Genomic DNA, 13,028 nt, shown 5'->3' with positions numbered 1-13,028 from the left:
AAGTACACGACTGACAATGAGGCACAAGATCTTGAACGGTTTTACTCCTGACTCCCATATCCCCTGCAACAACTGCTACCTTTATTTGATTCTACTAACATGCATTTTGGAGACTTGGACCTTGTGGCCACTGCTAAGAAAAAGTGGATTTTACATTAGATTAACTGATGCATTGGCTTTCCTGAGCTAAATTCTCAAGGAAGATAAGGACTTTCTTTTGTTATTATTAGGGAAGGTTAACTATGGTTGGGGACACAGTGCTGACCTGACGTAGCTTCCTCATGGTGAAATAGGCAGTGCTTTGTGTTCACTGCGTTGCTTGTTTGGCATGCTTTTAACCATGCCACATTAGTTTCCCTGAGGGGGAAAAACACACCTCACTTATCAGTGAGGACAAGGTCTTAGTAACATGACAATATTTAAGGAATCTTGTTTGAATTTTAGATCAATATTAATTGATCTATGACAACAGAGGGAATAGGAGAATTTACCAGCGTTTCCTACCGTTTCCCAAGGTGTTACATAACTCCATGTCTCATCACAGCTAGCCATCTTTGCACACCTTCTGGCCACCTTCTCAATGCAGAATGAAGTGAAACTGGCATCTGGCAGCGAATTGAGGGAGCACAAATAAATGAATTTGGGCCTGCTACATTGCTCTTGGAGTCTGCATCAACATGAAGTATGAGCCACCCGCTCTCCCTGGAAGCTGTGTTCAGATCATGCTGGTAAGGAACTCCTGGTTTGTGCTGTGGTTGATCTGTAAGTAAATGAAGGACTTCATTCTCCAGGTTTGGCAGTCCAACACCTTTCAAGAGCATTATGTCATTAAAATAAATGGAAAGTGCAGCTGTGTCCAAACTAAACAGGAACCCTAGGAGACTTCCTAACTGAATTATAGCATGTACAGAAGCTTTTTCAGTATGTTCTTAGCATTGTAGCAGATTCAGTTTTCCATTTACCCCTCTCACCCAGAAGCTATCTTCTGGTCAAATGTGCATTACTTTATGCATCCTTGAACATAATCGGCAGCTCTTCCAACACACTAACTGAGACTGAGGATGGAATTGTGAAATAAAGGGCCAACCTGCAGCTCTTCAGTAGTTAATTGTTGTCTCCTTGAATCTTTGCATGAGTACACGGTGACCAGCTAAATGGAAGCTTTTAAACTACAGGCACAATTTAAATGGAAGCTGGTCACCATGTACTTGTGCAAAGATTTAAGGAGACACCTATTAACTTCTGAAAAGCTGCATACGGTAGGTTGGCCACCCCTGCACTAAAGTAATGGCAGGAGGACTAATTGTTAATTGATGTAAGGATTTATTTGAAGAGTCTAATCCACATAAACTGTGGCTCCATCTTTCTATTGTGGACACATACATAGATCTCTTATGTATTGTATGCAAATGCTATGAATGAAATGTTGGCCCCGTTAGAGGGAGTACTGCCTTTTACTTTAACTTTAGTGGAGCCAGAATTCTACTCTCAGTCTAAATTTTTGTTCAAGTCGAGTTCATTAACTTGGTGTCACAGGGGAGCTGTAAGTTAGCTAGAGAATTTAGCCCATTATTCTCTGTTCCCTACAGGAGTCCAGTTATACCTTTTAGAGTCCTAAGCATCAGGAAGCCACAAAACTGGCTGTTGGCCAGTTCTGCCAGCTCACTTCAAGCTGTGCTGCGTACAAGGAGCTTGCCCACTTTTCACAAGTACACATAATTCAGTTAAGGGACAAAAGTGTGAACAAAAATGTACCCTGTTCAACTCTCCCTCTTGACATCCACTCTCTGGCACTGAAACTCAGCTTATTGGCCAAGAAGGAGTTATTATGGCCTGACCCAGTAAATGGCAGTTCCTATGGAAAACAGCCCACAGAAGGCTGAAGCTCTATTCTTTTATGTTACCAGTTACTTTCTCTTCAGGAACCTGAGTAAATATATTAAATATTTGTTCTATCATCTATCATTTGTTGTGCCATTCCTGCTTCAGGAATGATATTAGGGAAAGTACATTTAATACACGTGCCTTCTTAAAAAAATGTACTTTTTGATTTAACTTTCTCTTTTTCTCCTATTCTTCTTAGCTCTGTCTTGGGAAGGGGAGCCAGGGGCAGAGGAAATCAATCTTAGTTCCTGTGCTTATAAACTACACTTGCCAATGTCCCATTTATGAAGGCAGGGCAGGGTGGTACCTTAGAAACTAACTTAGCTAACTTTAAAAAAAAAAATTAAGGTAGATGAAAAAACAGTGAATTGGTCTGTAGAACTACTGAATTTGACAGAAGAAATTCACCCTAACCGCCCTGGTTATGATGCAAATAGATTAAACAAGTCTATGTACCTCCCCTCCCCTCAGAGTCTCAACCTTGGGACAATAATTAGCTTTTGCTAAAAAACAAACACATGAATTTCCTCTTATGTTTTTGCTGAAATTTTTTGAGGCTAGGCTTGGTTTAAAAATGTAAATATGATTCTGTCAGTCATCCCTTTTGGTAATAGGCTGTCTGGGATTTTTAAGGGCATATAATGAAAAAGAAACTGTGATTCCCAAAGACAAAACAGACCCCTGCTGTTCCTGTTCATATTTATTTCACAATCAGTCCTTTGAAATAGTGTGATTCACACTTTGATGCTGCAGTGGTTTAGCGGACAAAATCATTAAATGAATTAAAAGCAGCTTGCCAAGCTGAAAAATGGGCATCCAACTTTTCTATTGAGATAAGAAGCAATCTTATCAGAAAGGAGAAATCCTGATTCATTACATGGTAGCAACATTCCAGCTTGCTGAGACTTGAGGCTATCTTTGCAATTAGTGTCCTCTTAAAATAATAGAGCGTATTTCACAAACTCCAAGAAAAGGTATTTTGCATTTTAATGCTGCCCTGATTATATGAAACAGTCAAGTAGTGGTTAAGTTGGTAGTGTAATGTAAATAAAATGCAATATCTATAGTTTTTAAAAGGCTGTCCCTTAAGAGCAAACTTATGCATAGGAGACTGATTGTTGCCAGGTAATTTATGGCTAAATATGGAGGGGAGGAGGGATCCTTCCAGTTTACCTTGCACAGTGTGACCATAGTCTACTTTTATACCAAAACAGTTTGTGTGAAACAATGAGTTCTCAGTAGCAGAAAGATGCACATGGCCTAAGCATTATCACCAACATGATGATTATCTTTGTTTGTCACACAGATTACCATCTGTTCAATCTTACCCCTGGATTTCTGCAACATTTTCAGCATAACAAAAGCACAAATGCTTTTGTCTCTTGCTGGCAAGTACAAAATAGTAGCACTATGTGGAAATGGAGAAGAAAAATTCTGGTTTGTTGCTTTAGGATTGTATGTGGATTTCAAAGTTTCAGTTTGGTATCAAGCATTTCCATATAAATGTATGAGTGAGTGATTTACCAAACCAATGCTCTTGGTAAATTAGAGATGGGAGACCCCTTTTCAGTTCTATGTCCCAACAATACATAAAGTCAAGCACTTACAGATTAGAAAATATCAGCTCTGGTTTACTGTGTAACCTTAATTGCCCCTTCCCCATGTATAATCATTACAATATAGCTTTTTAAGTAATGATCCCATGCCATTGAGCAGCTATTCAATTTTTTGTTCAATGTGTGGCCCCAGGCCTTATATACATGCTATTTAAACCCTGCTCTGAAGACAGAATTCTTAATTTCCTGGTGGGTTATGCAAGGGGGGCTCACCAGGATGCTCCTGTTGTCAACACAGAAGGTGATCAGATGATCAAACAGAAACCAATTGGATGACCTGCAGGACTAAAACAGTAGAAATTGGATGAAATTTAATACCACAGAATAATGGCAAGTCGGAAGTGCTTCATAGTTTTTTCACAACACTCTCTGTTGAGATGAGGTCAAAAGTGGCAGCAGCTGGGTGCCCCCAGCATGGGTTCACTGCCTAGATTCTGGGTTGGGGCACATGGTGTGGGAGAGGGTTGGCAACACACTTGGGCATGTCAGAGAATTGGTACAAATGTACCCTGAGATATGAAGATAAAGCATTCCTTAATTTTTGAATGCCTTATTTGGGATGTCTGGCACCTCATTTTTTTTCAGAACATCAGTGTTTGGAGTATAGCTTCCCTTGACTTTAGTTGTAGCTGTAAGTACTCGGCACTTCTGCAAAACAGATGTGGTATCTCAAGAGCAGCACCCAGAAAACAATATATACAGTTAGAGATTACCAGTGAAAAGTTTCTTTTATGTGACTTAGCATCACACACACTCTGTGATGATGATGATTCAATTCTTCAGGGTAGCATTCGGCTGCCTTAATAGCATTCAGTGGCCATCTCCTTTTCCTGCAGTCCTGTTTCATTCATAATAGAACTTTCAACTGCACAAAAAAAAAAAAGTGAAGCCAGGGACTTATTGACAGTAGCCTCCTTCACTGAACCCTCATTGATCCTCAGAGCAAGGCTTATCCAGTGTGCTATGGCTAAGTACAGGCATTTAAGAAGCCCAAGGCAGAAGCATTCTAACTTTGGAGCTTTACTCTAAGTGTCCAAGGTTAGGTCTGGAGCAAACAGAACAGGAGTCAAATGGCTGAGCCATGCTGATTGGCTGCTGAGCAAGGGCAGTCATGCTCCCAACCCCCTGCTGTCATGACTTGCACATGCCTCAGTTTTCTGACTTGGGTGCCCAAGCAGGGATACCCAGGAGCCATTGGCGATGTGTAAGGGGTGCACATGGGTGTACATATACCCCTAGAGATTGGCGGTGCACCCCCTGAGAGAAGTGCTGCTGACAGCACCTGCGGGCAGTCGCCAGTCCCACACCCCACCCCCTTGCTGCCAATGGTGGTGTCTGTGGGCAGTTGCTGATTGCAACTGGCTGCTGCCAACACTGCTGGTGACATCTGCAGGTGGTTGCCAACTGCTGGTCAGAACTCACACCATCGCTGCTGCTGTCACTACCACCACCTGCGGGCAGTTGCCGTGCACCCCCCCCAGCCTCTGGCAGCATGTGTCATTTATGCCAGGAGCTGCATCAGGTCCTCCTGGACACCCTGTCTGAGTCTTGCTGGAGGTTAGGGGACATCATCACTGCCCACTTGGATCTGATGTGGCAGCAGCTCATTATGGCATGCACCCTCATGACCACCAGGCAGCTGTCCTGTGTGTGGCCATCCAGTGCAACCTACACCCACCAAATGCATATGCATGTCTCAGATGCCTGGGTTCTGTGTGTTTGTGGGTGGAGTGAGCAAGGTGTTGCAAAGTCCTGTGGGTGGTGACGGAATGCGATTAACGTGAGTTGCAATGGGATCTGGTACAGATCTTCATTACAGCACTCTAATCTACAGCACTGAAGTCTCATACCAAATCCATCCAGAGTTATTTTAGAGTGGAATCCTCCATTTTACTGCTCTCTATAGCTAGGGACAGACATTCAAAAAGCATGACCCTAAATTGATTAAATCTTTGCAGGTTAGACCAACCTGGCTAGGCTAAATCAGTTATGTAACCAGACAGATATTCCACAAATGCAGGTATATGCCTGCAGTGGCTCAGGCTAGAAGTTTGGGGAGGGGGGGCAGGGAGGATGGACTAGAGCAGCCCTCCCTTCCCTTTCACAGAGCTGAGCTGATGGGCTTGTAGCCAGGCCCTGGCAGGATGCTGTGATTAGGGAGGGGTTCCCCCCTTCCTGACCAGCCCAGCAGGAAATGTTTATCACTCCTAACTCAGTGTTTATCATCCCATGAAGAAAACAACAGAGGGACATTATCAGCTATCTGCTGATTGTCCTTTTGTCCCCTCTGCCACAGCTCAGAGGTAGCTAGCATGTGGCCTGCTAGCTAATGCTGAGAAGTGTCTGTGGGATAGGGGAAATGCCTGCTTAGCAGAGTGTGGGGAGGGGAGTGGGGAAAGCAGAAGCCAGGCAGATGCCTACAGAGACTGGAAGCTGCAGCCAGGGAGCAGAGAAGAGGGCCAGCCCTGTTGTGGAACAGAGCGCCCCACCCATCCCTGAAGCATACTGGGATGCTGTGGGAGTCTGATTTAATTTAAACCAGCACAGGGTCTGGGACAGACATTGAATAAACTGGTTTGAGCCAAATCAGTTAAGTCTGATACTACATTCAACCAGGTTTGTCTCAAACCAGTTTCAGCCATTCTCAAGCTGGTTTATGTGCACTGAATATCTGTTCTGTTACAGGTTTAAACCAGTTTCTGATCACTTAAACTGGTTTATGTGTAATGTCTGTCCCTAGCCTATGTGCCCTGATTGTCTGTTTGGTTATGGCTGTAGAGTACTTTCTGCCTGCTTACTGTGCAATAAATGTACTATTGGTACCTGGCCTTTATGAAGGAGGAAATGGATAAAATAGTGTACAAAAATATAATTGAAGGCCAATTAACAATAAATATGCCAATGGGGGGCCATGTTATAGTTTCATAAGCAACTCAAATTTGGCATTTCCCTACTTTTAAGCAGTTACTTGGAACACTGAAGAGTACATTTAATGTCACTTTTGTTTGTTTATATAACAGAGGTAATCCGCAACACCTGAGATAATGTTGTAACTGATAGCAGCTCTAAGTTGTCATCCTCTAGGTAGACCAGCACCAGAGTTTGTTGAGGTGAGTGCACTGCCAGTAGCTCTCAAATTGTAGATTAAGAACTTCTAGCTCTCTATAAGACTAGGATATCTTTCCAGGGAGCTGGACAGAATGCTTTAGTACTGCATTGCTAACTGACCAAGAGTTATAATGAGAGAACTAATTTGCCTGCAATAGTGAAACCATTATTTAAACTGTACAAATCAGTCCTCTTTGATGCATCCAATAGCTAAATTAATCTCTCTGAATGTGAAAAATCTATATAATAAGCAACAAGACAGCTTCCATATTATGGACAAAACAATGAACATAAACCTATTTCATGTCTGATTGACAGTAAGTTATGCCTGATTGACAATAACTTCATTCACATCCAACAGGCGTAATTTCAATTTCTTTTACTATATAATTTGAGTATATGGTGCACTTCTGTAGTAAAACAATCCAGAATACTTTGGGTTATAGTGTTGCCACAACACATTTCTTCTGTTGTGACAACCAAAATGAGAAAAGAAAAAGGTAGAAGTCAACCTTAGTTATTAACATTTTAAAGTAATCAAAGAAAACCTGGTTTGACTTAAAATTCTCCAAGACTACTTTGCCTACATGCTTCAAAGAAGGGTAACATTTACCAATATGAAGAATTGTTTCTTGAATTTAAAAAAAATTAATTCCATAGAGATTTGGCCACCTTTTTAGCTTTTAATGAATAGATATATTTGTCCAAATCTTGTTATTGAATGTTGAGTTTACTGGGAAAGGGTTAATTGTATTTGTTGTTTGTTACGTTGTCTGGATATTGGAGAGGAGGATGTTGGTCTCAATGTGCTTGGGCACTGTAGTCTTACAGGAGGAACTTGAAGGTTTCAAGCTTGGTGAGAAGATCTGAACTGGGGTTTGAGTTCCAGAGAAAGGCAGAGTTTGGATTTTACGAGTTGTGTGATTGTGTTAAAAGAAATGTTTGGAAAAGGAAGCTGACAACACCTTACTGGCAAAAAAATATTGACTAAAATTAATTTACAAGGGCTATTTCTGATGTTTTTCCAAGAGGGGTAGGGTATCTATCCCAGATTATGCAAAGTAGGTAAGCAACAACGTCCTGGGAGTAGGGGGCCACAACTGTTCTGTGAGTGGGGGGGAGGCATGTGCACCCTCAGGAGGCCTCAAGTGCCTCTACGCTAATGCTCGTACTATGGGGAATAAGCAGGAGGAACTGTGCCTCCTGATTGTGAGTAAGAATCCAGACTTAGTAGGGCTCACAGAAACCTGGTGGGACCCCACCCATGACTGGGCGGTGGGCATTCAGGGATACACCCTATATAGAAGTGACAGGACAGAGAGGAAAGGTGGGGGGGTCACACTCTATGTCAAAGAGCACCTCACAACATCAAGGATTAGCTTTGGGTTAGAGGAGAATCAGGCAGAGACACTGTAGGTCAAACTACAAGGGGGGCATGATGAAAAGGACCTTACGGTGGGTGTCTACCACAGACCACCCAACCAGGGGGAGGAGCTGGACCGGGACTTCTCTGGTCAGCTATGATCACCCCATTCTCATCAATAAATTAGGCAACTGTGGCATTGATGCCTACACAGTTGGATGGGTAAAAAATTGCTTGATGGGGCTCACCCAGAGAGTAGTGGTGGATGGGTTGTACTCAGCCTGGTGAGATGTGAGCAGTGGGGTCTCCCAGGGCTCAGTCCTCGGGCCCGCACTGTTTAACAGCTTCATCAGCGACTTGGACAAGGGGGTGGAAAGCACGCTGTCCAAGTTTGCTGATGACACTAAGATGTGGGGCGAGGTGGACATGCTTGAAGGGAGAGAGAGGCTGCAACTAGATTTAGACTACAAAAGTGGGCAGATGAGAATAGGATGGGGTTCAATGTAGACAAATGCAGGGTGCTGCACCTTGGGAGAGGGAATCCACAGCATACATACAGGCTGGGGAGTTCCTTTCTTGAAAGAACAGAGGAGGAAGGGGATCTTGGAGTCATTATTGACTCCAAGATGAACATGAGCTGCCAATGCTAGACCGTAGTCAGCAAGGCTAGCCATACCTTGTCATGCATCCAAAGGTGCATCTCAAGCTGCTCCAGAGAGGTGATACTCCTCCTCTATGCAACATTGGTCAGGCCACAATTGGAGTACTACCTCCAGTACTGGGTGCCGCACTTTTAAAAAGGATATGGCCAGCCTGGAGAGGGTTCAGGGGAGGACCACCCATCTGGTGAGAGGGCAGCAGGACAGGCCCTACAAGGAGAGACGGAGGGACCTGAACCTATTCAGCCTCAACAAGAGGAGGCTGAGGGGGGACCTGCTGGCTGCCTACAAACTCATCAGGGGAGATCATCAGCAAATAGGAAGAGCCTTTTTCTCCCCAGCACCACCTGGGGTGATGAGGAACAATGGTAATAAACTGATGGAGAATAGGTTTAGGTTGGAGATCAGAAGGCAATATTTTACAGTTAGGGTGGCCAGAATCTGGAACCAACTTCCCAGGGAAGTGGTCCTCGACTCTACCTCAGGCAAATTCAAAAAGAGGTTGGATGATCACCTGTCTGGGGTCTTGTGAACCCAGCATTCATTCCTGCCTGTGGCAGGGGGTCAGGCTAGATGATGTGATCAGGTCCCTCCTGACCCTAGCTACTATGAAACATAACTGGGCAAGCTTAAAACATTTTTTCTTGATGATAAAATATGACCTTTAATGATGCCAAGGATAGGATTTTTCTTCCACCCTAACAGAACTTACTCTATTTCTTCCTTTTATAAAATTTCCTTTCCTTTCATGCTTCAGCACATGTGAAGCTGAGGCTAGCCTGAGGGAGGTATTTTGTTTAGCTGTGTGGACACCATTCCTTCCAGGAAATGCTGAGGCCAAAACACACACACACATGCACACACACACACATCTGAAAGAGGATGAAAATAATTTAAACCTTTAGCAGAAAACAACCCCTAAACTGGCCTCGGGGGTCTGAAAGTCAGTACACACTGATTTTTGTTTCCTTGTTTTTACTGGTTGAGTCAATGAAATGATGCATTTCTTTTCCAAACACAGGGCACTGCCCAGGGCCAATCTCTCATTCTCTGGCCACTTAAGACCCAAATGCTACATACCAAATTTTTTTTGTCGTGAGAGACGAAACTAAGAAAGATCTGCTTTCATGAGTCGTATTTAAAACATGTACAATGTATATCTCCAGATTATGAATGTGATTTTTTTTCTTTTTTTTAGATTTAATATGGAGAAATAATAATATTATCTATTATTCTGCATCCTTTTTACTGTTAGACGGGTGTCATTAAATGTTGAAGGTCAGGTTCTTCTAATAAGAGGTCATATCCTGATATCCTCCATTCCAGTTCTAATATCATCAGCTATCTCAGTGGCTGAAGAAGGATTCTGTTCAACATGATGAGCAAAGACGAATCTGACTCAACATTAAATGGCTGCCACTATATGAGCCATGGCTGTTATTACCAGAGTGAATAAAGACTTGCTTTTAATTTTTCCTTTTCACTGTGCTGTCTTTTTGGGTTGTATCAGAAAGGAGTGAGGGACTAGAATGGCTAATAGGATAGAAACAGAAGGTTTGGGGTAGTTGTACATGCTTGAGCTTAGATGATGGTAAACTTCTTCACCTGTGCAAGGTGGGTGTTACTTTCCCACCTCTCAATGTCCCATGCAAGGACCAGTCACACCTGGAGTCTCTTGTGGCCCTGAGTGCAAGGGCTGTGCCCAGTGGTGTAACTGGGGGAAGTGGGGAGAGGAATAGGGGTAAGTACCCCGGGTGCCAACCTGGAGCGGGACAAAAAAAGTGGCTGCTGCTGGACACTGCATATACATTCACAATCGTGGCACCAACCAAAAGTTATCACTTCTGCTTTGCCCCGGGCACCCAGCTACATCCCTACACTGCTGCTTGTGCCTTAAGGTGCCCTCTGGATTATAGACCCCTCTCAGCCTTCTCCTTTCCAAACTAGAGTCTAGCTTTTTAGTCTGTTGTGGTATGGTAACCGCTCCACCCCTCTGATCACTTTGGTTACCCTTCTCTGTACCTTTCTAATTTTACTATATCCCTTTGAGATGTACACCCAAGACCAGAACTGCACACAGGATTCAAGATGTGGGTGCAACATGGAGTTGTATAGTGGCATGATGATGGTTTCTATTTTGGGCACCTATACATGAGCAGCAAGGCTGCTCTGATGTACTGTAATTACAGTGCATAGAAGCAGACTCAGTTAATTGAGTCTACTGAAGTGTGGTAATTACCGCACTCTAGCAGTCTCCAGCATCTTGTATATCAGTGTCCCTGCACTTAAAAATGATGGTGGAGGCGCTTTATCTAAAGTTCATTCAACAAGCTTTAGATAAAGTACCCCGCCACCATTTTTAAATGTGGGAACACTGATACACGAGACACTCTGTGTGCTTTAATTAGAGTGACTCAAATTAAAGCACCTGCCACCACCCCCCTACTCCTGGAGCACGTGTATAGCACCCTTTGTTTTCAATTTCCTTCTTAATGATGCCCAGTGTTTTAGCTTTTTGGGTTACCACTGCACACTGAGCAGATGGTTTTAGAGAACGAGAATGATTTCAGGGACTCTTCCCTAAGTCATAACAGCTAGTCCAGCATCCAGCATTGTGTATGCACCATGGTACCATCCAAGGGAATGATACAGAGTTTATTCTTCCTTTGCAGTTACAACCCCGTCCTCCTCCTGGGCTGAGAGCGAACAAGTTGTATATTCTAGTGACATCACTAAGTTCTCAATTTAAACACAGCAGGTGGAAAGAAGTGCTGCAAACTGGAAAAGACATTGCCTGCTATCTATTGCCCAACTATGCAAACAGCACAAAATTATGGGTTGGCTGTGATGAGTGATGGGACAACGGCTTTTTAATGCAGGAAGTGAAGGGAAAATAGTTGGCTTTCTAATGATAAATATCACACGAGGAAACTTTTTTTTCTTTCCCTTATCCTTCTTAAAGGGTAAAGTGCATAATCGTATCATAGCAATGTTTGACGCCATAGCTGTACAGAATAAATTGCTGCACTCTAAGACAAAACAATCTCCTGAGCCAGGCAAGGCACTGTATTGTTGTGTTTGGAATTATAAACACCATGGCACAGAGACTGCCATCTTACGTGGCTTTAGCAATGCTGAGTTTACTGTAGTTTCTTAACGAATAATGCGAGCAATTAGTAAGAAGATGCTTCTTAGCAGGGGTGAAACTAAGGTAAAAACAATGATTTTTTTCTTTCCCTTAGAGTGCTCTTCTTTGCTTCCATTGAAAGCTTTGCTTAAACTGACATTTAGCAGCAGATATATTCTATATCTCTTCAGAAGATGAATAAACCAATACCAGATTTCAATGTTGACCCACATATGCATGGCCAAAAGTGGGATTGTGGGACTATGAATTGGATCCCATCACACCTTATTGCCAGTGGAAGGGAAACCTGGAGTCATGAGCCTGGGCTTTCCCTGCACCAGCAAGTAGAAACTCCTGTGGCTAGGAGCCTCCTTCTTTGTTCCTTCTTTATGATGACTCTTTTTTGGAGAAAAGCTAATGATTTAGATGGAATAGTGTTACACCCAGGATGAGACTCTTTCTAGAGAAGTATAAGATGAGGCAAAACAAATCCCTCTGAATGATGCACTGTTTTTTTGGATATTAGCAATATGGAGAAATTGCAAAATATTAGCAATTAGGCAAATTTTTCTCTAGAAAATATACAAGTCCTCGGGTCCCTCAGTATCTGTCCTCATAGGTAAGCCAAATTGCAGACTCCTATGTATACTCTTGTGTTTGAGGAGCTTTATACAGTTCAGATTCACAATTCTGTACCCCTGCCCCTTCCTCTGAGAGAACTATTGCCTGGCCAATCCAAAAGGGAACAGGGAAACTCTGAGTCATGACATGTGACCATTGTTCCTACCTGCACCTTTTCTTACTAGCATTTGGTGTGGCTACTAGTGTATGCTTCTCAATTCACTTGAAACCATCCCTCAAATTTTGCCCTCTTACATGCTAGTCATTATGGGTGCCTGTAGACATGGAGGGATGCCACTCTAGGCATTGTGATTACAGTGTGTTGGAGCAGACTTGATTAATTGAGTCTGTAAGAACATACTAATTAGTGCCCTCCAGCAGCCTCCGCATCTCTTGTATTTGGTGTCTTCATGCTTCAAAATGGTGGCAGGGGTGCTTTAACCAAAGCTCATTGAGCAAGCTTTTGTTAAAGCTCCCCCACCACCATTTAAAAGCACAGGACCCTGAATACAGGAGATGCTGAGGGCACTTTAATTAGAGCATCTGTCAGAGTTGCTCTAATTAAAGCACCCTCCCCACCCCCATAGTGTGTGCAAAGATGTCCTGTGAGTCCGACGGAATCGCTTCTGTGACCAGTTTATTTGTGAGAA

The 13,028-nt window shown here is 43.1% G+C and overlaps 2 long non-coding RNA genes across 3 annotated transcripts in view; both read left to right on the top strand.

Moving 5' to 3' along the window:
• LOC132248307 (uncharacterized) overlaps nucleotides 1–11,983 on the top strand; it is a 60,590-nt gene extending 48,607 nt beyond the window's left edge. The window contains exons 4-5 of one of the 2 annotated variants that reach the window (XR_009459474.1): nucleotides 545–728; nucleotides 11,303–11,983. This is a non-coding gene — a long non-coding RNA (uncharacterized LOC132248307). Of the gene's footprint in view, nucleotides 1–544; nucleotides 729–3,190; nucleotides 3,986–11,302 lie in introns of those variants that run through there. The other variant, XR_009459473.1, reaches the window with a different exon arrangement.
• LOC132248306 (uncharacterized) lies at nucleotides 6,522–10,100 on the top strand. Its single transcript, XR_009459472.1, has 2 exons — nucleotides 6,522–6,610; nucleotides 9,829–10,100. It is a non-coding gene; the product is annotated as an uncharacterized LOC132248306 (long non-coding RNA).
• Nucleotides 11,984–13,028: the final 1,045 nt, after the last annotated feature.

The sequence above is a fragment of the Alligator mississippiensis genome, chromosome 2, assembly GCF_030867095.1.
Source record: "Alligator mississippiensis isolate rAllMis1 chromosome 2, rAllMis1, whole genome shotgun sequence".
Classification (NCBI taxonomy): domain Eukaryota; kingdom Metazoa; phylum Chordata; order Crocodylia; family Alligatoridae; genus Alligator; species Alligator mississippiensis.
This window is presented reverse-complemented; position numbering and strand designations above follow the sequence as displayed.